Source organism: Odocoileus virginianus, chromosome 4 (assembly GCF_023699985.2).
Source record: "Odocoileus virginianus isolate 20LAN1187 ecotype Illinois chromosome 4, Ovbor_1.2, whole genome shotgun sequence".
Taxonomy (NCBI): domain Eukaryota; kingdom Metazoa; phylum Chordata; class Mammalia; order Artiodactyla; family Cervidae; genus Odocoileus; species Odocoileus virginianus.
Window position 1 is genome coordinate 64,167,746 of NC_069677.1, and position 24,928 is coordinate 64,192,673.

At 43.0% G+C, this 24,928-nt stretch overlaps 1 protein-coding gene and 1 non-coding gene across 2 annotated transcripts in view; one reads left to right on the top strand and one right to left on the bottom strand.

Annotated features, from left to right (window-relative positions):
* Positions 1-24,928, top strand: part of SLC9A9 (solute carrier family 9 member A9) — a 639,391-nt gene that overhangs the window by 585,203 nt on the left and 29,260 nt on the right. The gene's annotated exons all lie outside the window — the stretch shown is intronic.
* TRNAM-CAU (transfer RNA methionine (anticodon CAU)) lies at positions 16,572-16,644 on the bottom strand. Its single transcript has one exon. It is a non-coding gene; the product is annotated as a tRNA-Met (tRNA).

Below are 24,928 nucleotides of genomic sequence, written 5' to 3' on the forward strand. Positions count from 1 at the left end.
ATGTATGGCAAAAAATCACTACAATATTGTAATGTAATTAGCCTCCAACTAATAAAAATAAATGAAAAAAAAAAAAAACCAACCATTTATTAAGGCTAAACTTAGGAGAATCTCAGAGAAACTAAAACATGGCATGGTTACCTTCTCTCTTCAGTCTCCTCACATTTAGGGTTGGTATTCATTACACAAGGGAACAAAGGCAGCCAGAGCAACAGCTAGAGACAAAAGAATACTCTCTCCCCACCACTGTCAGCATAATTAGAAGAGACATTTTTCCCAAATATTTTCATTTTATGTAATAAGATCTGATATATCATCTGCTTCTAATCCAACTTTACTTGTCCTAATTCCACTCCCGCCTCCCACCGCCATTATTGTTGTTTAGTTCTGCAAGGTATTGGGTTGGCCAAAGCATTCATTCCTGTTTTTCCATAAGGTGTTACAGAAAAGCCCAAACAAATATTTTTGTCAATCCAATAAAAGGTGTAGCTATTGTTAGTAGAAGCATCTAACCTGCCTGGGAATGAAGTCTGCTTTTGCCGGGGTCCTAGAGAATTTCTCATAACCTGGAAATGCTAAATTGTTTTAAGATGGAATTAAATTGGAATAAAAAGTCCCTGGGTCAAGCCCCACATCTGCCACTTAATTGTCTGCCCTTGAGCAAGTCATTCTTTCCTATGGTTTTAATTTCCTTATCTGTGAGAATGGGAACATATACCTCACAAAACAGATATTTAGAGCAGATGAAATACTGTGTTCTCATTAACTGTTAAGTGTTGTACCAATATATAATAATGCATGATATTTCAATGGTTTGTTCCATTACACTTCCCAACTAACTATAAGAGAAGGTCATAACCAATAGGGAAAGCAGGCACATTTATTTATTAATGTAGAATATTTCTGAACCCATACCAAAATAAGATGTCATTCACTTCACCAGCTATGTAAGGTTTTTCCTAGATATAACCAAATTATCAAAACCTGGACTACCAATATTGATTTTGATTTTTGGCTCTCAGTAGTGTTTCACTGTCTTTTGGGTTCACTAAACCATCCTTCCCTTTATTGCTAAGAATAAACCTTCCTAAGAGAGAGGACTTCCCAGGTGGTCCATCTGCCTGCCAATGCCAGGGACAATGGGTTTGATCCCAGTAGCACCCTAGAGCCTGTGCTCTGCAACAAGAAAAGTCACCAAAATGGCCCATGCACTGCAACAAAGACCCAGCACAGCCAGAGATAAATAAATAAAATTATCTGCAAAAAGAGAGAGAGTCCAGGGCAGGTAAAAGTCCTGGCCACTCTAGATAAGGCAGTTGGCCAAGGGCCAATTAAGTCACAATAGACTTGCTTTTAAAGAAAAGACCACCATCTCCCCCTGACCGTGTTGGGTAGGTACGGAGCCAGTTTTATCCTGGCAGAAATGGACAGGACATGTTCTCTGGAAACCGAGTTGTTCACACAGAGAGTTTTTACAGCCTAGGGTAACTCCACCTTTCTGGTTACCCGTTTCCTGATCACTAAAATAAGACACCTACAGACAGCTGAAATCCTCCCAAAATAAAAATCCAGTTTGACTGTAGGACATTCTTAGCCCTGAAGGATTTTAGGCCTAGAATATTTTTCTAGAACTTAAATTTTCTTCTGATTATCTATTCATGAAAATTATGACCACCTGTACTTATTCGTGTTTACAGAATCACGTGAGGCTATGAGACAAATTCTTATAGATACACCAATTCTCATCACTGCCCTCTCCTGCACACACAGGAGTTGCCCCCTAGTTTCCCTTCTCCCTCTAGCGGTCCCCAACCTTTTTTGGCATCATGGACTAGTTTTGAGGAAGATAATTTTTCCATGGATTGGCAGGAACGGATGGTTTCCAAATGATTCAAGCATTTTTCATTTATTTTCCACTTTATTCCTATTAGCACTTCCCAGGTGGTGCTGGTGGCAACGTATGTGCCTACCAATGCAGGAGATGTAAGAGATGTGGGTTCAATCCCTGGTGGGAAAGATCCTCTGGAGAAGAAAATGGCAACCCACTCTGGGATTCTTGCCTGGGAAATCCCATGGACCCAGGAACCTGGCAGGCTACAATCCATGGGGTTGCAAAGAGTAGGACATAAATGAAGCAACTTAGCACACTTAGCTTTATTTCTATTATTATAAGTCAGCTCCACCTCAGATCATCAGGCATTAGATCCCAAAGGTTGGGGACACCTGAGAATGCTCCATCGACCTAAATAACTATACTTACCCCTGCAACCCTATAATTTCTACAACTAGGAAGCATCATTGTGTTAGGATGGGGGCAGGAAGCAGAAAGTATCCATTTCTGAAATTGGTGCCAGCCTAGATTCTAAATTGGGATTTGTTTTAAGTGCAAGACGTTCTGGGTTTGTTTTGTAAAGGCCAACCCACCCCCACATTTCACTACAAGATTCTCAGCCCTCATGTTGGCCTGATACCAGCCTAAAATTTCATAGCAGCCCCAGATTTCTGTGACTTTCTTCTAGAAAGGAGATCACTACACAGCCTATGGAAAAGGAAGACAGTGTTCCCCGGAAAGTGCTCTTAGTTTACAAACCTCATTTGCAGGCTGAGTCAAACTGGTTGGCAAATCACAGTTGCTTAGAATGTGAGCCTCTAGGTTTCCTTTCTAAGCTGCTTGAAAATGGAGAGAAGTGGATATTGCCCTAAATCTCAGTGAATGTTGAGGGCGGTATGAAAAACCCTTTCCCATTGACTCAGAAGCATCTGTCAGTTCAGGATCACTGCAGCAACAGAGGGGCAGATTAAACTAAAAGCAAAAAATTAGTCTTCAATCCCCCTGAAACAATACATGTTTGATCTGGCCAGTTTGATGTTTAATCACATGAGCCAGTTCATGTGAAAAGTACAACCTTAAGTTTTAAAAGATATCACTCAAAAAGTAAGCTGGATCCTTTGTCCAGCCAGAGCTCTCTCCATGAAGGGACCAGCATGAATAGGGGCAGGCACGATATTAGAGAGTAACAGGATTTCCAGAGACACAGAGAGGTTTTTTTTGGTCTCTAACTCTCACCCCTGGGAAAAGTTCAAAAATTTCCAACTACCAGGCACATGACCAGATGCCCCATGGTGAGGTCTGGTGGGAATTCACATGGACCAGACCCAGGGAATGGCTGAGAACATTCCTTCCTTCTTTCAACCTTTTCTTTTAAGGGGATGATTAGATATCCTCCAAAGGCCAATTGAGATAGAGGGAAACAAAAGGTTAAGAAGATGCGCTTTTAAAGGAACATCTGTTTGTTCACCCTGGAGTACAGAAACGTGAGAAGGAAGGATCTGGGAATCCTATGCTCAAATAGGGAGAAAGGAAACTGTCTTCCTTACTAAATAGAAATGACTGGAGAAATTGTGAAACCAAGCCTGCATCAGGTGTCCTGGGTTAGAGAAATGGGAACATACTTGAAAAAAACCATACAGTGAAGCCTGGAGGAAATTTTACTTTTTTTTTTTCTTTTCTACTTTTTTGTTTTTATGAGAAATTTTTCAGAAAAGAATTATTGCAGGAATTTCCCTGGCAATGCAGTGGTTGAAACTTCATCTTCCAATGCAGGGGATATAGGTTCAACCCCTGGTCAGGGAGCTGGTATCCCATATGCCCCATGGCCAATAAATCAGAACATAAACAATATGGACCTAGAGTCTGTCATCCAGAGTGAAGTAAGTCAGGAAGAGAAAAACAGATACCATAATATTAATGCATATATATGGAATCTAGAAAAATGGTACAGATGAACCTATTTACAATGCAGGAACATAGATGTAGAAAATGGACATGTGGACATGGGGGTGGAAGGTGTGATGAATTGACAGAGTAGCACTCACATATATACACTATCATGTGTAAAATAGATATCTAGTGGGAAGCTGCTGTATAATCCAGGGAGCTCAGCTTGGTGTTCTGTGGTGACCTAGAGGGGTGGGATGTGAGGGAAGCTCAAGAGGAAGGGGGTGTATGTATACAGATGGCTAAATTCATTCTTGTACAGCAGAAACTAACACTAACATTATAAAGCAAGTATACTCCAATTAAAAATATTAATAAATGAAAAGAAGTAAAAAAAATATTGTAACAAGTTCAATACTTGTTGAACTTGTAACTTCTTGTAACAACTTGTAACTTCTTGTAACTTGTAACATGTTACAACAATATTGTAACAAGAAGCAATATTGTCACAAGTTCAATGAAAACTTTAAAAACTGGTCCACATCAAAAAAAAATTCTTTTGAAAACAAGAATCATTGCTAAGTATGATTATAAAGATGTCTTCTGATGTGTCCTTAGTCAGGGGAGAAACGGTCTCATCATCTGGAGGAGCAGGACCCAGTTCCTAACCTCCTCCTCTCATTCTACGGCTGCTGGCAAGGCAGCCAACCAGCCCAGGCCTCAGACTGCTCACACATAGAAAATGGGTTGACCTTTGAATTAGACAAACTTTAGAAATCAGCTCAGAACCCTTGATTTATGTATTCAGGGTTGGGAAGAGAGACTTGTTAATATGAAAGTAGCTTGAAGGCCAGATAGAATCTCAGCAAACCCAGGGAGGGATAAAGTTCTTTCAAAAGAACATTAAGACCTTGTATATATAAATGCCATAGAGTTGGTCAAAACAGATTTAGAGCTGGTAAGCCCTTTAGAGATTTCCTGCAATCCCATGTTTTATAGAGGGAAAAATCTGAGCCTAGAAAAGCTGAAGTGACTTACAAAAAAAATCACCCAATTTCCATTATGTCAAGGTAAGAAATCAGGACTGTGTTCTGAAAAGGACTGAGCAAGCCAGGGGCAGTCTAGGCCAGACATCAGAAACAATCACCACACCTTCTGGCATTTTCCCTGGGCCAGGCACCATGCTCAGTGCTGTCGATGCTTTGGGTCATTAAGTCCCCTCAACTCTGGATGGTGTTGTCTATAACCAGCACCGGCTTCATGGACTTGAGATCAGGGGTGTTGCAAAAAGAGCCCCCTCTCCTGCCGATTCAGAAAGGCCCTGTGCTCTGCAGTAGCATCTTGAATTTCTTAATAAGTTTTGAATAAGGGACCCCATATTTTCATTTCAAGCTGAGCCCCACAAATTATGTATCTGGCCCTCATTATCTCCATGTTACAGATGTACCAACAGAGACTTAGAGAAATTAAATGGCTTACTTTTGGCCCTGGTCATTCATGAAGATCAGGACACAGACAGAGTCAACAGGCAGTGTGAAGGTGACCAAAGGGACTGGCTACGTGGATGCTGCGCTTTCAAAGTCCCTTTGGGATTTCCCTTCCTCTGCTGGCTCAGAGCTCTCTGTGCTCTGAGGAGGGTGACCAACAATTCCAGATTGCATTGGGACTGCAGGGGGTTCCCAAGACATGGGACTTTCAGTGCTAAAATCAGGAAAGTCCAGGGCAAACCAGGATGACTTAGCTACCCTACTGTCCAGTTGATGGCTTGGGGCTCTGGAGGCTTCCCAGACTTTGTCTCTTGTGCTGTGTCCTGTGCCCCCTGACCCACACATAGGTCCTCTAAAGCAGGCTCATCCAGAGGATAGGCTGGAGACCATAACCTGAGCAGAGGTAGGCAGCCAACCAGCTGCCATTATGCAACTGGGGACCAGGCAAGAGAGACCAGTCTGTTTGGGAACAGGCAGGCCTCAATCCATATTCAGAGATGCAAGTCAAGCTAAAGCCAGTGTGGGTGCAGACAGTCAAGAGAAGAAAGCAACAGACTGGAGCCAAGCCCCAAGGCACAGTCTCAGGGGATCTTCAGCTTACTCACTCTGTGACATTGGGGAAATCACTTACTTTGCTGAGCCTAGCTCTCCTTATTTGAAAAACAGGAGACACATTACTAACTTCACTAGGTCGTTGTCAAGATGATTGATCTACACATGTCTATATAAATATAGATAGATGAATGGATGGATAGATAGGTAAATAGACAGGTTGATTTATACAGTATGCATTTCAGTATGGTCACCCTGAAAGTCTCAACTTAGACTTATTTAATTCCATAAATGGACTTCCCAGGTGGCTCTGAGATAAAGATTCTGCCTGCCAGTGCAAGAGATGCAGGTTGATCCCTGGGTCTGGAAGATCCCCTAAAGAAGGAGATGCCAACCCACACCAGTGTTCTTGCCTGGGAAATCCCATTGACTGAGGAGCCTTGCGGGCTACAGTCACAGAGTTGCAAAAGAGTTGGACACAACTTAGCGACTAAACAACAACAACAAACAAATATTCCCACCAAGGCTGATGTCAGTCTACCAATATGAGATCACTGAATACAGAGTTGGCTTGTGCCAAATCTGCTCTAGGGAGCCTACATCAGCACTTTACTGAGCTCCCCTCTAATGAAAGAACAAACCTTAACAGTGAAAGTGCTATAGAAGAGAAAGGAGAGGGGGAAATGGATCAATGTAACTTTGGACAGAGAGCAGGGAAGACCTCCTTGAAGAATATTTCTACTGAGACCTGGAGGATGCATAGACATGACCAGGGGAAGGAAACAGCATGTTGGCAGGCCAGGAGGAAAGGAAGGGAGGAAGAGAGGAAAGCATGTCTGAGAAAAGCTTAAGGCAGGAAAAGACAAGGCTATGGAGGAACAGAAACCAGACAGGACAGGGGCCAAGTTCACCAGGCTCCCAGGCTGGTTCTATGCTAAAGCAACCACGGGCATAGCACTATAGTATTTCAGAACCATCACCCAGGCTAAGTGTGTTCAATGTTGAAGGACAAGAGGGCAAGCATGGAGACCAGACAGGCCATGGCAGCATCCCAGATGGAAGATGCTGGTGTCCTGGGCCAGGCTTTATATATCTGTTTTAACTGGTATTTATTGAGTTTGTCCATGTACCTATACCTGTGCAAGGTCCTGGTGATTCACCAATGAGAACACCGCCCCAGCCTTCATGCAAGTGAGAAACTGTTTTAAAAGATATAATAATAATTAATTCTGGAGTGTTTACTGCTTGCCAGGCATGGTACTTTATATTCTACATACATTGTTTCATTTAATTCTTAATTAATTCTAGAGAGTAGGTCTAAATACCCTCAATGCCTTGACACCTGGAAGCAGGTGATTCATGGTACAGGTACCTGGGTTTCTCTGGAAGGCAGAGGGATGCTGACATGATGGTAGAATGGGATCAGGTTGTACAGGGAGCCAGCAAACCCCTGCTATCTTGTCCAGCACCCTGCTTCTGCTCTTCCCCACAGCCACCCTGAGGGTGCAGTAGAACCTTCCAGGAAGAAGTACAGCTAATGTGGGACACTAAGGAAAACAATGCCCATGTTTGCCAGTGTTTCATATTAGAATGTTATGAAATTCCACTTCTATGATTTTTCAGGTCATTCACACCAAAGAGGATAAAACAAATGTTCATAATCTGATGAAACTACAGAATATACTACAAAGGAGGTTTTGTTAGACTATTTTGTTCATTTGCAAGTAAATATGACTCTGACAAATAGCAAACATTCTTCTCCACCATTTGACAGCTGAGAAATTGGGACAAGCCAGGAAAGAAGCTGAGGAGATGATTCTATGACTTGAGCTGTGTTTTTCGCCAAGCCACTTCTGGTCAAAAATATATTTCTTTTATCTTCAGTCATTTCTTTTTGATGGGGTGATGGGCAGTTAGTTTGAATCAGGGATCTTAAATAGAATTGACCTTCATTGACCAGACCCATCAAATCCACCAAAAGATTTCCTTCAGACCACTCCACTCTGTAGTAGTCGTATTTTCATTGGCAGCCTCTTCCTTATACTTTCTCTTCCTATCAGTTCACTCTCCCCTAGCATCCCTGTCATAACAAGGGTGGAATCCAAATAATCAGGAACTTTTATGAAAACAACAAAACTGCTTTCAGGACTTTGAGGTCAGATAGACCTGGTGTTATTTCTTTCCAATACTTACGAGCTGTGTGACTTTGGGAAATATACTTAACTTCTCTGAACCTGTTTGCCAACTGTAAAATGGCATTACCTCATTTGTATGATTGTCAAGAAGAATAAATGAGGTAAAGAATATAAAGTTCTTAGCACTCAGTATATCTATTGCTACTACCATCACTTTCAGGAGCCACTGCTGTGTAACAAAATAATTGTGATTCAGTGAGAGATTTAGAAGAGGAGACAGGGGTCACCTGCTAGAACAGAGTGAGACGCAATAGAAGAAATGCCTGATGGAGTTTCTCAAAAGGCCTCAACTCTCCCTTTCCTAATCTATCCAAATGACCCATATCAGTTGGCATTAGAATTCTTGAGCAGATATTGATATAAATCGAGCTTCCCTGGTGGCTCCGGTGGTAAAGCATCTGCCTGCAATGTGGGAGACCCAGGTTCGATCCCTGGGTTGGGAAGATCTCCTGGAGAAGGAAGTGGCAACCCACTCCAGTATTCTTGCCTGGAGAATCCCACGGATGGAGGAGCCTGGTGGGCTACAGTCCATGGGGCCGCAAAGAGTCGGACACACTGAGCGACTTCACTTTCACTTTTATTGATATAAAAACTGTGACTGCCTTTTCACTTCCTGAGCAAAGGAAAAGAAAAAATTTTTCTCAATCCCAAAAATCTAATTTTGACATATGGTCCAAGATCAAATAGCAAAATATAAAATATTCTTCAAAGTTGTGATCCATAGACCCAGATCAACTTAGTCAACCCTGACTTAGAGCTGAGTGGCCACCAGCAGGAGGAGCTAGAATGCTAGTGTGTGTGTTTCTGTGTGGGGGGGGGGGGGGGGGGGGGCGGTGGGGAGAGTTGTGACCTAAGGATGGCAATGCTCTTCACTGGGCTTGCAAATATTCAATCCTTAGAAAAAAAGTCTGTGTGCAAAAAAAAGAAGGAATTTATGTCACTGGACTTAAATCTTAATAGGAATACTTGAGAAGAAAGGGAAAGATGTTAAACCAAACTTTAAAAAAAAAATACTGATAGGAGATGGATTTTGGATGTCTGAGGAAACATTCTCAGAAGTCATTATTGTTCACATTATCTTTATTGAGAGAAATCTCAGAAAGACTCCATCTTATCAGCAGTGATAATGCTAATTTATTGGCTTCTCTGAAGATAGACCTTATATGTCTCATTCATGAGTCAGCCTTGGCTGGACTCTTATCAAGTCTGTCAACTTGAAACCAAGTTTTTGACTGAGGCCTGAATGCCACCAACCTGAAGCATAAACATCCTTTCTAATCCCAAAATGCCTCTGTTGTAGAACTCCAGATGACTAAGATACTTTGGGTTCCTCTCTTGGTTTCATATCTTAGACACAGTATACAGTTTTTCACTGCTAGAGAGAAACAAAGGCATTTCCCAGGCACAGCCATTAAAGTGGGTGTTTCCTAGATGTTTCAGCCACCAGTTATTCAGAAGATTAACCCCAGAAATGGGATTTTCAAGGCTCTTTCTCATCTCTCTCCTCCCTGAGGCCATCTCTCTGTTCGGTAGAAATCTCACCTGTGTACAGAAGACAAGAAAAGGAGAAAAATGTTGAAGAAATTCCATTTTCTTCTCATAAGCAGACCTGGAATGAAGTTATGTTGAAGTCCCAGACCAAAACCAGTGGCTACACCATCCAGTGGCCACTAAGAGCTGACTGTCTTAGTTGCTGTCTTCCCATGGAGATTTAAGATATCACTGAGTCCTCTTCCCCTCCCCCTAGTTTCCCTCTTGCCCTCTTTTCAGCTGACAATATAAATATTTTCTGGTAATCAGGGCCAATAAATGCCCAATGGAACATTTTTTGGTTTAGCTTCCTAAAGACTAACCTGGTATAAATAAAGTCCTTCTGTTAAAAAATGAAGCAACTGGATTTTTTAAAGCACCAATTTAGGGGCCCAAGGGGCATTCTCTGAAATGACCTGAGCCCAGTCCTTTGCAGCTTTAGAGGGAAGTGAAGATGCCTAGCCAGTTCTGCAAGGAAAATCTCACAGGTCACTGAGGCCTGAGGTCTAGGTGAAAAGACCCAGGTATAAGCACAACAAAATGGAATCAAGTTACGGTTCTGTCATTAACTATGTGACATGGAGCAGGTCATTTATAAATACCCCTCTGAGGCTGAGTTTGTTCATATATATTTAAAAAAAAATTCCACATGTCATTCCTGCTTCACACCAGACATTATTTCCTGTAAGGTGACATCTGCCTCTGAGCCTGGCATTCAGGTTCCTTCGTGACCTGGTTCTTCCCACCTGTTCTAACCTTGTCTCCACCACTTGGCCCCCTGTTCACTGCCTTCGCACAAAGGCTGAAAATCAGTTTCCCACCTCTGCTCCTCTGCACCCACTATGCCTGCCCCTAAGCGGTTCTCTCCCTTCCTTCCGCCCACCTTCCCCCACTAAAACCATCTGGAAGAGGGAAAATTGTTCATCTTTGAAAACTCAGCTTAAATATCACTTTTTGTAAGCAGGTCTCCCCAAACACCTCTGTACACACATCCCTCTCTTCACACCACCACACACACACACAGCCTCCTCCTAGAGTCTCTGACTCTGTGACACACATCTTGTTTTATCCCACCAACACTTTTCTTCAGCTCATCTGCAAGACCTCAAGGGCCCCTTTTTCCAATGTGCGCAGCGGCTGCCAATAGGCTGGCAGTGACCCTGGAGGGTCCCTGGGGACAGGAAGGCGGCTTAAGAGTCTGTGTGTCACACCAACCGGAAGTGTCTGGAAGTCTGAGGGGAAATGCCTGGAGATGCAGCAGCGAGCCTCCGCGGGGAGGGGCAGGATGCTGTGGCTTGAAAGGGAGGCCTGGGGGGAGGCTGCCAAGGAGTGGCCCGGGTGTTAGTAGGGGCTGCCAGGGGCTTAACTGGAGGTGGATTTGTAAGGTGGGAGGGGCTGGACTCTCTCGAGAAGAGTAATTGAAAACAAAGAGGATTATGTAATTTGAAAATATCCCATTCCAGAAAATGTCCCGAACGCTGACAGTGGCCCACTTCACTCACACTGGTGTGACTTTTCCCTCCAGTCCTGCCCCAGTCAGACCTTTGCCGCTTGTGTCTGACCTCAGTGAGGGGACCAACTGTCCTAGCTTGAGAGGGGGTCTGTCCTCCCAACGGCTCTCCCTCTCCCCCAGCGCCTTCTTCCTACTTCTACTCCCTTCCTCTGTCTTCAACTTCCTCAGTCTCTAGTCAGTCACTACCTTTATTTCTTTCTCTCTGGTCATTTCCTCCCTTTTCTCTTTTTCAGCCACCCCACCCCACCCCCACCTCATCCCCTTGTGCCACATAAATCTCATGCAGGCCTCCTGGCCTGTTCTGCATCTACTGATTCCCTCCAATATTTATTAGCAAGAATACCTTATTTTTACCTACTTTTCCCCTTCAATATAATTTCTGTTCTGTTTCCTGGAATTCTTTGGCTCTGATTTTACTTGTTTCTGCCACTTCATTCGTTAGACGGTCACTTCTTAAGCACCTACTATGCTCCCTGCAGTGTACAGAGTGCTAGGGAAACCAAGATGTATGAGCCCGTTTCATAAAGCTGAAGTACAGACAATCACCCAGAAATGTGGGCTAGGGGACCAAGTGGGCCATTGGAAAGTCGTGGGGCGTTTCCACTGGGGAGGTGGAAAAAAAGCCTGCCCCTGCCAAGCCTGCAAAACCACAGTTTTTAAAAAACCGTTTCCGTCATCTTGCTGACTTTTCTGAGCCTCTGGGGTGTATTAAGCCTAAATTTTGTGTGAATAGAACAGGAAGCAATTGGCACCCTTATGAGAGAGAGAGAGAAAACTATTATTTAAATGTGACAGATTTTCACAACTCACTAAGTGTGCATTTTGCACAAAGGTCCAAATGGAGTCAGCAAATCAGAACAATTTTGGAGAAGTGAGCGGGAGTGTTTGTGAAGGTGCAGCAGACCATATACCAGTCCTGTGATCACTTTGTAGGATTAGCCAGGTTTCAAAAATGAGAAAATATGGAAACATAAACATAAAAAGATTTTCCAAGGTCGCGCTGAAGGTGGTGATGGAAGGAATTAGGAACTGAACACTCTCTCCTGAGTCTATTTGTGAGCTACTGTACAAATGCAGCTTCCTGAATACAGATGTTAAACAGGTTTTTGCCTTTAAAATAAGAGTAAAAAAGATTCTTATTTTGGCCATGTTTCAGTGCAGATCTCCTAGAGAAAAGGGGGTCCATTTGAAGGGAAATTAATTGCTTTAAGCTCCTGGAATATGAATCAAATGCAACTTCTCCCTTTGCCTTACTAAAGAGTACTGTGAACCTTAGAGAGTGGTTCTCAAACTTGACTGCTCATTGAAATACCTGGGAGTTTTCAAAAAATCTTAGGCTCAGGGCTCACTCTGGACCAAGTCAGAATCTCTGGGAATGAGACCCAAGCATCATTATTTTTTAAAGACTCTCCACAATGGAGCCAAATTTAAGCACCAGTGCTGTTGACACTGTACACATTGGGATGAGCTGAAGCTTCAACTAGGACTGATATTTTCATCCCACCCTTAGAGAGCAGGATCTATTTGGTTTGGTGTATGGTCTGGGCTTAGAGGTCGCCAAATGATTCTAATGTGCAACCGAGTTCAAAAGCAACTGCTGAGGAGACTTGCCACGCAAAGTGTAAGTCCGTGGACCATGAGTGTGGTCCACTTGTGCTGCTTAGAAATGCAGGTTCTCAGGCTCTACCCTAGACCTATTAAGTCTGAATGTGCATTTTAATAACATTCCACAGTGATATGGATCCACATTTGAGTTTGAGAAGCATTGTTTTACAGCAATGCCCCTGACAAAAAAAATTTTTTAAATTACAAGGTAAAAAAGTTTTTACATTTCTAAACAGTGAAGGTTTGCCTCCTTCTTCTAATAAGGTCCAGAATAGGCACAAGAATGAACTGCAAAATTTGAGAAATGGAAATAATAATAGTGATAAGAATGATACCTAATGTTTATTAGCATTCACTCTATGCAAGGTAATTTGCATGCCACGCCCTCTACATGTACTACTGTGTTTGATATTTACCACAAACCTATGATATAGATGGGCTTCCCAGGTGGCACTAGTGGTAACAAATCCACCTGCCAATGCAGGAGACATAAGAGAAGAGGGTTCAATTCCTGGGTTGGGAAGATCTCTGGAGGAGGGCATGGCAACTCACTCCAGTATTCTTGACTGGAGAATTCCATGGACAGAGGAGCCTGGCAGGCTACAGTCTATAGGGTCGCAAAGAGTCAAACATGACTGAAGAGACTTAGCACACATGCGTGGTATAGATACAATCATTGTGCCCATTTCACAGCTGACCAAACTGAGGCTCTGACCCAGATGAATAGCTGCAAGACTGCACAGATCAGCAGATAGAGGACTTATCCTAGGTTTTCCATAACTTGAAAGCACTTGCTCTTAACCATTTAGTCTTACTTTCCCAACCAAACACTCAGGGTGAATTACACATGTGCAGAGATAGAGATCCCCTGAGCCCTCCATCAGTCTAGCAGGGCTTGGGTTGGCCACTCACTCCAGAAAAAAATGATTAGGAAGCTCTGTTCTAAATTATGCTTTTTTCCAAATTATACTTTTTGCCCTGTTGTTGTACAAGTGGAAGCCCTGTCTCCTAGGGTTTAAGTGACTTGCCTAAAGCCAGGATGGGTCCAGAGCCATGGGGCCCCAATTGCCAGCATGTCTTCTCCCACTAACCAGCCTTTCTCCAAGTATAGTCTCCAGACCAGGAGGATCAGCATCACTTGGGAATTGCAAGAAATGTAAGTCTTCAGGACACACCTAGCAAGCTGTTCTAAGAAGCCCTCCAGGCCATCCTGATGTTTGCCCCTTTGAGCACCAGCATGCTAAGGTGAGCGGCCCCAGTGGCCCTGCCAGTGTGCTTGCTCACAACTCCTGTGCTTGAGCCCCTGCTACAGGCTGCAGCTTCTCTACAAAATACAGATGTCTTAAGGGGCTTAGCTTGGAACTAAGCTGAAATTTACATGCTGATTTAATCTTCTTAGGGCCTTCTTTGCCTCTCAGGAAAGAATCATAATGCTCTAGAAAACAGAAAAAAAGTAATGGATAACAGATAAAATATTAAGCACTCTTTCCATGCCTTCAGCTCACTTTCTGCTAGGGCAGCAAACATGTGGATATCAGAAAAGGAAAAAAGAACTGACATTTCCTGAGCACCTAGTATATGCCAGGCGTCAGGCACCCAGTGATATAGCATATATACCCTGTTCACCTCTCATGTCATTAATGGAGTGATCTCTGTCTGAGAAATAGGGAAACTGAGGTTCAGAGACTTGAAGTGGCTTGCCTAAAACCAAAGTGGTGATGGTAGCCCCAGGGTTTATCTGGCAGCCTGTGCTTTATGTCCCTTACTCTCCAGCAGGAGAGGTAAAGAGCTTAGGGCATACTCACTATCTGGAATGATTGGATTTCAGAATTCTCAGAGCAAACTCCCAAAACAGATCCGCCTACTCAGAGCCCTGGGATGCCTCACTCAACAACCCTCTTCTGTGTTCTGTGTTCTTGCTGCACTGTGGAAGCTGCTCACAAAGCATAAGAATAGATCAGCCACAAACAGTGAAATAATTCAGCTGTGCCTGAGCACCCTAAAACTTAGAAAGCTATTCTTAACTGGCAGTGTCTGTTTCAAGGCAGCAGGCCCTGCGTTGCCAATGCCCTGCTAAGCAGCCTGAGTTTCACCCTTCAGAAGACCAAGGAACTTCTCTGCCACACCTAGAACTTAGGAAATGAACTCCCAAGAGAAAGGAACATGTGAAGATCTTGCTAGCAAGCAGGTCTTCCCCATATCCCAGTAGGAGCTGATGTTCATGCCATTAAGTGCAACAGGCTTGGAGCTATGACCCAACATTGTTAGTTGCTCACACAAGTCTGTTTCTTTGCAACCCCATGGACTGTAGCCCGCCAGGCTCTTCTCTCCATGTGGATTCTCCAGGCAAAAATACTGGAGTGGATCACCATTCCCTTCTCCAAGGGATCTTCCTAATCCAGGGATTGACCCAGGACTCCTTCATTTTTGGCAGATTCTTTACCATCTGAACCACCAGGAAAGCCCAATGATCCAACAAATGAAACAAAAAGGAAATTGGCTGATTCAAGCACAGGATGAGATGGACACCTGGTTAAAGGTTAACATTGGTTTGTGGATCCAGACGTCCTTTGGGCTTCCCTGGCAGCCCAGTAAAAAAGAACCCATCTGCCAACGCAAGTAGACATAGAGACTTGGGTACAATCCCTAGGTCGGGAAGATCCCGGGAGAAGGGCATGGCAATCCCCTCCAGTATTCTTGCCTGGAGAATCCCATAGACAGAGGAGCCTGGCAGGCTGCAGTCTGTAGGGTCTCATAGAGTCAGACATGACTGAACTAAATGAGCATGCATGCACGCAAAAACTTCCTTCATTGTCTGTTTGCCCCAGCACCTGCCCAGCACAACCTCAAAACACTCTCTTCCCAAGCACCATGTTCATCCACAGGTTAGACACACAATGGGTAATCTGAACCCCAAGATGTGGGAAGCCCCTCTAGCACTTGGTCCAACTAAATCAATTCTATGGACAATTCAGCAGGCAAAACAAAAATTTCAACTCAACCTTTCTCATTCATGCAAAAAGAAAGCCATTTTCCACTCGAGTAATTTTATTTTGGGTTATATGCTTTTGCCAAAATGCAGGTCAGTTATTTCTGTAAGGGCCTCCATGGGCCATTTTCCCTCTTGTCGGAGGTTAAGTCAGGGACTCTTTGAAAACCTGCATCCAGCCCAAAGGTTACCACTTACTTGTCACTACTGGGACTCCAAGTTCCACTTCGTATTGTCCTTTCCAGGTAGGTACACCACCACCAAGGCTAACTCTCTGGTTGAAGTCAAGAAAAGGTTATTCAGACAATGGGAAATACCATATTATTAACAACTGTATGTCCTTGAAACAGGAGTGATGATAGAAAGATCCACAATGGTAGCCACATGCCAGAAAGTGTGGGGATTTCATTTCTCAATGGGCAAAGAAGGGGTGCCGTGAGCAAGTATGGGGGGAGGCAGGAGCTTTTGCATATTTTGCTCAATTGTTCCATTTTATATTATGAAAAGATGTTGCTATGTAATTACAGTAACGCTGGAAATGGTCTGAAGCACAATTAAAAATCTACTTGAATAGAAGAGAACAAAAATGGCCTAGAAAAGTGTGATTTGAAAGGTTAGCTAAACAATGGCTATGAGAGGCTGTTGGTACATTGTCAGTTTTAGCATCATCTACAGATTGGTGGTGGGGGCAAAATTCTTTTAAGGATATCTTAGAGTCAGTTATATTTACTGAGCATAATCTCATGAACTATTTAACTTCCATCAAATCATTTATCATTCCCATGTAACAGATGAGGAATCTGAGACTCTGAGTGGTTAATGGGTTAGCCTGAGGTCATAGAACTGAATACTGGCATGGTAGATTTTTTTTTTTAATATTTATTTATTTATTTGGCTACACCGGGTCCTAACTGGAGCATGTGGGATCTTCAGTCTTCATTGCAGCATACAGGATTTTTTAGTTGCAGTATGTGGGATCTATTTCCCTGACCAGGACTTGAACCGGGGCCCCCTGCATTATGAGTGCAGAGTCTTAGCCACTGGACCACCAGGGAAGTCCCAGACTGGTAGATTCTTGAATGCAAGTATCTCTTCTTTTCACTTCTATTGCTTTCTGTATCAGGAAACCCACCTTAAAGTGCCTACAGGGACAAGGCAGGCTGGACAAATAAAGGGAGCTACCAGATTGGATGGGGAATAAAAGAAATAAAAACAACCGATACAGGATCAGGGAGACATTAGGAATTGGTGAGGACTACAGCAAAGTGGAAAATGACAGACAACATCTAAAGTGAATAGCTGGTACTCAGAACCATCTGTCAGCTTTCAGGAGAGCAGATCCAATTGCCAGATCTGCTGATTGTTCAGATTTTTATATAAGGTTTCCTGTTAGTTTGTTTTAATGTTAGTAGAAAAAAAATACACCTTAAACATCAGATGTTTACTTATTCCATCAACAGGCAAAACAAAACCTAATTTTTGTTCATGGACTTTCAGAGGTAACCAGCTTTTTCTTGACCAATAACAAATTATTAAATTTTATCACAGATAGGACTTCAATCAATGATCTTCTGATCAGCTTCTCCATCTTGTATGTGAAAACTTTTCCAATAAGTGATAAAGACTTATTGAAATTATAAATATTAATCCCCATGATAATGTTACTTTTGACATAGTTCTTTTTCCTACTTGGGGCGTGCATAGAAAAAACATGTTGTCCAATCAATGTTAGCATTCCAGCAGGAGCTGTGTGACCTTAAAGCAAGTAACTCAGTCTTTCTGAGTATTCACTTTCTTCATCTGCAAAATAGAGACACTGGCATGTGAATTACAAAATCGAAATGAGATTTAAATAAGGCAACTATTAGAAGTTATTGTACTCAAAGCCTATCAGAAAGAGCTTGGGCAAGGCCCTAGGAAAGATATAACCATTTGAATGCAGAGTTCCAAAGAATAGCACAGAGAGAGAAGAAAGCCTTCTTCAGTGATCAATGCAAAGAAATAGAGGAAAGCAATAGAATGGGAAAGACTAGAGATCTCATCAAGAAAATTAGTGATACCAGGGAACATTTCATGCAGAGATGGGCACAGTAAAGGACAGAAATGGTATGGACCTAACGGAAGCAGAAGACATTAAGAAGAGGTAGCAAGAATACACAGAAGAACTATACAAAAAAGATCTTCATGACCCAAATAACCACAAAGGTATGATCACTCACCTAAAGCCAGACATCCTGGAATGTGAAGTCAAGGGGGCATTAGGAAGCATCACTATGAGCAAAGCAAGTGGAGGAGATAGAATTCCAGTTGAGTTATTTCAAATCCTAAAAGATGATGCTGTGAAAGTGCTGCACTCAATATGCCAGCAAATTTGGAAAACAGCAGTGGCCACAGGACTGGTAAAAGTCAGTTTTCATTCCAATCCCAAAGAAAGGCAATGTCAAAGAATGTTCAAACTACTGCACTCATCTTACATGCTAGCAAAGTAATGCTCAAAATTCTCCAAGCCAGGATTCAACAGTACATGAAACATGAACTTCCAGACTGGATTTAGAAAAGGCAGAGCAACCAGAAATCAAATTGCCAACAACTGCTGGATCATAAGAAAAGCAAGAGAGTTTCCAGAAAAACATCTACTTCTGCTTTATTGACTATGCCAAAGCCTTTGTGTGGATCACAACAAACTCTGGAAAATTCTTCAAGGGATGGGAATACCAGACCACCTTACCTGCCTCCCAAGAAATCAGTATCCTGGTCAAGAAGCAACAGTTAGAAGTGGACATGGAACAACAGACTGGTTCCAAATAGGGAAAGAAGTACATCAAGGTGATATTTTGTCACCCTGCTTATTTAACTTATATACAGAGTATATCATGCAAAATACTGGGCTGGATGAAGCACAAGCTGGAATCAAGATTGCTGGGAGAAATATCAATAACCTCAGCTATGCAGATGACACCACCCTTATGGCAGAAAGTGAAGAACTAAAGAGCCTCTTGATGAAAGTGAAAGAGGAGAGCAGAAAAAGTTGGCTTAAAACTCAATATTCAGAAAATGAAGATCATGGCATCAAGTCCTATCACTTCATGGCAAATAGATGAGGAAACAATGGAAACAGTGGCTGACTTTATTTTGGGGGGCTCCAAAATCACTGCTGATGGTGACTGCAGCCATGAAATTAAAAGACACTTGCCCCTTGGAAGAAAAGCTATGACCAACCGAGACAGAATTTTAAAAAGCAGAGACATTACTTTGCTGTCAAGGTCCATCTAGTCAAAGCTATGGTTTTTCCAGTAGTCATGTGTGGATATGAGAGTTGGACTATTAAAAAGCTGTGTGCCTAAGAATTGATGCTTTTGAACTGTGGTGTTGGAGAAGACTCTTGAGGGTCCCTTGGACTGCAAGGAGATCAAACCAGTCAATCCTGAAGGAAATCAGTCCTGAATATTCTTTGGAAGGACTGATGCTGAAGCTGAAACTCCAATACTTTGGCCACCTGATGGGAAGAACTGACTCATTGGAAAAGACCCTGATGCTGGGAAAGATTGAGGACAGGAGGAGAAGGGGACAACAGAGGATGAGATGGTTGGATGGCATCACCAGCTCTATGGACATGAGTTTGGGTAAGCTCCAGGAGTTGGTGATGGACAGGGAAGCCTGTTGTGCTGCAGTCCATGGGGTCACAAAGAGTCAGACATGACTGAACAACCGAACTGAGCTAACTGAAGGTCCTAGGGGTTGCCACTGCCCATCCTCATCCATCTACTCTCCCTCATCTGTAAATCTTTTCTTCCAGCTTTTGGACAACCCAGTTAGAATACAACTTATATTCTTTAAAATTTAATGTAAAATAGAAACTGGAATTTCTGCTTCTGTCTGAAGCAGGCTCCACCACTAGATTTCTGTGCTTCCTTGTCACATACTTACTTGGCACCTTGTTTGGCAAGAGTCTTGCCTTCTTATTTGATGTATGATATACTGGAAAATGCACACTAAGGATTTGAGCCTTAGTTGTTGTTTAGTCCAGTTACTAAGTCACGTCCTACTCTTTGCAATCCCATGGACTGTAGCCCACCAGGCTTTTCTGTTCATGGGGTTTCCCAGCCACGAATACTGGAGTTGGTTACCATTTCCTCCTCCAGGGAATCTTCCTGTTCCTGCCACAATCCAACCCATCTTCTGCAATGCAAGCAGATTCTTTACCACTGAGCCTTACCTTACTCTAGAGGAAAAACCCAGATTTTTTCTTCCACAGTAGGGGAGACCCAGTTCTTTTCTGCTGCGTTTCTTTCCTGGAAAGTGAAAGTGAAAGTTGCTCACTCATGTCCAACTCTACGACCCCATGGACTATACAGTCCGTGGAATTCTCCAGTCCAGAATACTAGAGTGGGTAGCTGTTCCCTTCTCCAGGGTATCTTCCCAACCCAGGGATCAAACCCATGTCTCCTGCTTTGCCGGCAGATTCTTTACCAGCTGAGCCACCTGGGAAGCCCTTCTTTCCTGGGAGTCTCCTTTATTACTCACACAGAGCCCTTCACTTCTGATACTTCCTGTCACCAGATGTGGAGGGAGGGTTCTCCACAACAATGAGCAGGTCTTGGACATCAGCTGGGTATCCTACAATTTAGCTCTGTCCTGACACTGTCTACCAGGAGATAGCTTCAGATCTCAGAGGTAAGGATTCGGTCCCACAAAATGGTTTCCCTCACCCCCCACTTCAGATGCCAGCCACAAGTCCAGCTTATCACCTGTGCTGTGGATTGGTGGTTCCAACAGCTCTCTCCTCAGATTTTATTAACTCCCTAGAGAGGCTCCCAGAACTCAGGGAAATACAATAAGTCCCTTACATAGAAACCTTCAAGTTGTGAATTTTCAAATATGCAAACATGTGCTCCATTAGCATCAGGTAGGAGTGAAATTGCAGCTTGCTCTCCGTCTCCCAGTGCTGACAATCCTTCAGCTCTAGCATCTTCCAGTCAGTATCTCTTCTTGCCTCTTCACTTGATGCCAGCCCCTGTATGCCAGCTGTTGTATGGTACTACCATACTTCTCAAGGTACTGTACTGTAAGATTAAAATGTTTTCTTTATTTTTTGTTTTTTGTATGTATTATTTTTGTGAAAAGTATTAAAAAACCTATTATAGTACAGTACTATACAGCAAGCTGTGTTAGTTGAGTACCTTGGCTTACGTTGTTGGACTTAACAAACAAAATGAACTTAGGAACTCACTCTTGGAATGGAACTCATTTGTATTTAGGATGCTTACTGTACTTACTTACATACCAGTTTATTAAAGAAGATTATAAAAGATGGGGCTTCCCTGGTTGCTCAGTGGTAAAGAATAGCCTGCCAATACAGGAGATGTGGGTTCAATCTCTAAGTCAGGAAGATCCCCTGGAGAAGGAAATGGCAACCCAGTCCAGTATTCTTGCCTGAGAAATCCCATGGACAGAGGAGCCTGGCCATTGATGGGGTCTCAAGGAGTCAGACACGACTTAGGTACCAAACCACCACCAGGTGGTTCATCACTTAGGAATTTACAAGGGACTCAGGATCTCTGTGTCAGAATGCAGGGTCAAAGACCAATATATATATATACATATTTTTTTCTATGGTCTCACACTTAGTATAGGTATTTGTCGGTTGAAAACAGACAGAAAATCAAAGCTCCTACCTCTTTTCCCCTTCCTGCATCAGTTGCCTAAATTCAGCACTCTCTTTTCCACTGTAAACACCAACAATTACAGGAGAGGGTAGGCAACTGGGGTTTAGTTTTCTTTAGTTTTATTTAAGGTTAAGTGAATCCCACAGCAATGAAAAATCAATATTGTATTTGGTCAGATAGACATTATTAAAGCACCTAGATTAAATGGAACATAAATAATAGTCAATTGATTTTTTTCAATCCAACTTTTCATAATTTGGTTTACAAGAAACAGTTATTCACAATGCACCAAGTGCTTGACTTGGCTGAGTATATTCTACAATATTTTATATGAATTTACATTTCATCATCTCATCTTATTTGTTCTTTTTGTTTTTACAGATGTATGTAAGAAAAGAGGTTTATAATTTTTTTTTAATTTCTGGTCCCTAATTAAATACTTGATTTTAACAAGAAATACCTCCTACAAGAGTTCAGACACATTTAAAATACAAACTTGTGCTCAAAGATAGGATTCTTCAATATTAATAAATTTTGCAGGAATCATATTTTAAAACCTGATCATGGAGATTAAACTACCTTCTGATCTTGAGACTACCCAATTCTCGAGTATCACATTATTCAGGAATTTCCAATTCCAGACCAAAGAAGATATCAGATAAGCTCCTATGATTGACAGTAACATACTAAAATTCACAGCCATCAACCTCAGTCTCAGATCACATTCAGCAGCAGAAAGTGAACTTGGACAATGACAGGCAGTCCTCGGGTGGGTTCTGCTCTCAAGGTCTTTTCTCCCATAAGCCCTGAAGATCTTAAAGCAATTATAGGGAAAATGCCAATTATTCCAATAGCAGAACAGGCATAGAATAACAAACAGCATGAATTAGTCTTCCCTCCTGAGCCATTCCCCAAAGTATCTGTTCATGACAGTTTTTCTATCTAAAGGTGTGATCACCAACCTAACTTTATTCACACACTATTGATTTTTGGCAGAGTGAAGCCAAATAATACAAAAATAGTGTAAAAATTGAAGAATACGTTCAGATGCATATATCTGCCAGACCACTTGTTAAACTCTGCCTGAACCAGTGCATATAAGTAGGTCATTGAAAGTCAATGCAAACCAGGGCAGCTCCCTTGGCAGGAGACATTAACCTGTAGGAGGAATCTTACAGACAAGTGATACATTTTAGCCAAGCAGCTGTATATTTTATTTATGAATTGATCAAAGCATACAGATATATGAGGAGAGGGATGCATATTGTATGTATCCTTAAACACATTTCAAAACAAAGATAAATGGGAAGAGAGATTTATACCCACACATTCTTCAGTTTAAAGGGTTTCTTTTCCCACCTCTACCCCCATCCCATCCAGAATAATAATAAGCAGAGCTCTAATTATAGCCCTGGGGCCTCAGTGCACTTGAGTATCTTCCATTTTGTGCCCCCACAAGTGTGGCCTTGACCAGCGCCAGGCTCTTGGCTCAGAGGAGACCACCCATACTACAGCCAGAGCAGTGCCTTCTAGGCACAGAGGGATCAAGGGATTCACATAAATCACTTGGTCTAAAAGGCACTGGCTTCCCAGGCGACACCGTGTTTAAAAAAAAAAGCCCAATCTGCCTAGCAATGCCAGAGACGCGGGAAACACAGGTTCAATCCCTGGGTCAGGAAGATCTCCTGGAGAAGGAAATGTCCACCCACTCCAGTATTCTTGACTGGAAAATCCCATGGACAGAGGAGCCTGGAGGGCTACAATCCATGGGGTCACAAAGAGTCAGACAGGACTGAGCACATACACACCACAAAGGCACCAGGTTCTTTCATTTTCAGAAAAGAGGTTTCCCTTCCTAGGCATCCGCTTGGATGTGAACCCCATTTCGGACAGTGGAACTTGTGTTTGCTTCAAGTTATGGAATGAGAGATCAGGAAGGAATCTTCTAGATCATCCGATTTGCAGCTTTGATTTTACAACTCTGGGCCCCATAGATGCAGGGAGGCACAGAGGACCTCCATGTGGCCTGCAGGAGGCAGGATGTAGCAGAAAGAACATGAGTTCTGGAGCTAGGTCAACTTGTGTTCAAACCATAAGGATAGAAACTTCATCAAATCTCCAACCTTTCTGATCCTCAGGTTGCTCCCCTGTACAATGGAAATAATAGCATCAACCCACAAGCTGTCATCAGTAGTGCAGAAATCTAAACTACCCTGAAAAAAAAAATTCCTAATTCATTTGGTAGCAGAGTCAGCCCAGACTGAACTTATTTGGAGGAATAAGCTACCTGAAGGAACAAGGTCATTCTTTATCCCGTGGCAGCCATGCGCCATGCCAGGGGTTTGTCAGCCCAGGGGCTTCTGAGACAAACAGAAGGCCTCTGGCTCTGTGTCTTCATCCCATGTGCTCAATGAAGAGGCTGCAGTTGCTTCTAGTCCCCCCAGCTCCTGCCTGCTGTTCTGGTTAGTATCAGGTTAAGGCCAAGAGAATGGCTCTTATTCCTAGGAGCAAAATCTAAACATTTAAAGCAGTCTTTAGTAAGGCACAGGGAGAAGTCAGATTGATTCATGTTCTAGAAGCTTAAAGTAATTCATTTCCCAGAGGATGGACCCCCCTCCTGCCTAGAAGAGTCCCCCGGCCCCACCCTCACTGGCTTTGAGCCACAGTACAGGGGACCAGCCCCCCTCCAGACTCCCTTGCAGCACCTATTAGCTCAACTACAAAGCTTCTGACTTTTTTCCCCTTTTAGATTGGAAAAGGCTGTGAGAAAGGTGGAGTTTCAGCTTGTAGCTTCATGAAATTTTGTCATTCTATAATAAATAATTAATTTGAAAGAAGGAATAGTGTCTCAGAAGGAAAAAATAGATATATACTGCAAAAAAAAATTCTTCAAGACAGACATTTAAACCTGCTCCAAGGGAACAGGGTTTAACTTCTGGGCACCATCTTTGTTTTCTCCTCCATCAAGATGTGGTTTTAAGTTGGGTGTGTGCTTTTCTTTCCTGATGTCTCAGGAACAGCCTCATCTTCTTCCTTTTTGAATGCTGACCCATGAGTCCCCCTTTGGGTGATGGACAGAACATTTGACTTTGGTGCATGGCCAAGCCAGCCTCACAAGTGAGTGCAGACAGAGAGATGATGTACTATAGAGGGGAAGTAAGATCCTGCTCAAAATAAGCCCTGCCGCCCAACCTTCTCCCACTCGAGCTGCCCTCCCTGGAAATCAGAGGGTGTTAGTCAGCAAGAACCATCTAAGCAAACACCACTGGGTGAGACTAAGCCTCATCAATTAGAGCTTTGGTGAACAGGCCATGACAGCCAAACCCCATGGGTGTGGATGCTGAGGAGGTGGGGTGGGAAGAGGGCATGAGGTCACGGTGGGCACGGCTCAAAGGGGGTGTGGCCAGGTGTGACAGACAAGCTTCACCAGCCTCGTGGTTTCCTATGTTATTTTCAGGCAAGTCGGTCTCCTCTTAGGCCACTTGCAGGGCCACTGTGGCAGGGTGACATGGTTCCCCCAACTCCAAGCTCTTTTGTCCTCCATTTGACTTCTTGGCATTTCAGTCCACATGCAACAGACATTTTTTTGAGTGTCAACTGTGTGCCAACTGGTCTAGCCAATGGGGAAAGATGAGTAAAGTACTCGCCAGGCCTTGAGGGACACTAAGTTTTC